This window comes from Neofelis nebulosa, chromosome 14 (assembly GCF_028018385.1).
Source record: "Neofelis nebulosa isolate mNeoNeb1 chromosome 14, mNeoNeb1.pri, whole genome shotgun sequence".
Taxonomy (NCBI): Eukaryota; Metazoa; Chordata; class Mammalia; order Carnivora; family Felidae; genus Neofelis; species Neofelis nebulosa.
This window is the reverse complement of record NC_080795.1, coordinates 22,166,590-22,167,637: the sequence shown is the minus strand read 5'-3', so window position 1 is coordinate 22,167,637 and position 1,048 is coordinate 22,166,590. Positions and strand designations below refer to the sequence as shown.

The 1,048-nt window shown below is 33.0% G+C and overlaps 1 pseudogene; it reads left to right on the top strand.

Moving 5' to 3' along the window:
- Positions 1–398: 398 nt before the first annotated feature.
- Positions 399–501, top strand: LOC131495178 (U2 spliceosomal RNA; annotated as a pseudogene).
- Positions 502–1,048: the final 547 nt, after the last annotated feature.

Here is a 1,048-nt window from a genome sequence, read left to right as displayed (position 1 = left end):
TTGTCTCTGAAAAGAATTCTTTTAGAAGTGCAAGCTACTAATAAAATTAATTCCTTTGGGACATATTTGATAGAGAAATCTCTTATATTGAAGTTGATTATTTTTTATTTATTCCATATGGGATTAATTTATTTTTTAAGTATCAGGGATTTACTTTCTTTTTTTTAAATGTATTTTTTAATTTTTTTAATGTTTATTTATTTTGAGAGAGAGAGCAGGGGAGGGGCAAGAGAGAGGGGGAGATACAATCTGAAGCAGGCTCCAGGCTCTGAGCTGTCAGCACAGAGCCCAATGCAGGGCTCGGACTCACAAACCGCGAGTTCATGACCTGAGCTGAAGTCAGACGCTCAACCGACTGAGCCACCCAGGCACCCCTGGGGATTTACTTTCTATGTATCATCGCTTCTCGGCCTTTTGGCTAAGATCAAGTGTACTTTCTACGTATCGTTTTATGAATGAACTAAACAGTAAACTTATTTATAAAACTACAAACAAAACAATAAAAACAAAATAATGCATACTACCACAAAGTAAGAAAGGTGATTACAAATCTTTTTCTGCCAAACTTAGGAACAAGGCATTCTTAAGTGGTAACAATGAATGAATCTGAGTATTGAAACCTGTAAAGTTACAAAAGACATCTTAGTGATTACCTTCTAATTTAAAAATTGTTACTGCTAGTGACTGATTAATAACTGATTATAATGTCATGTTCAGCTTTTCTTGCAATGCTATATTGAGCCTAATGAAATTAAGTCCTACTCATCAATACCTCAATTCTTTCAGATATTCTTCAAAGACATAGGTACAAATTTCCAGTTGTAAGTCATGAGATACAATGTAAAACGTGGAGAATATAGTCAATAATATTTATTAACTGCATATAGCAACAGATGGTAACTAGACTTATTGTGGTGATTATTCATCAATGTATACAAACATCCAATCACTATGTTGTACACTGAAACAAATATAATACTGTATATCAATTACACAATAATAATAATAATAAGCACAGCCATATGCTCTCTCAGATCTTGTAGTTATA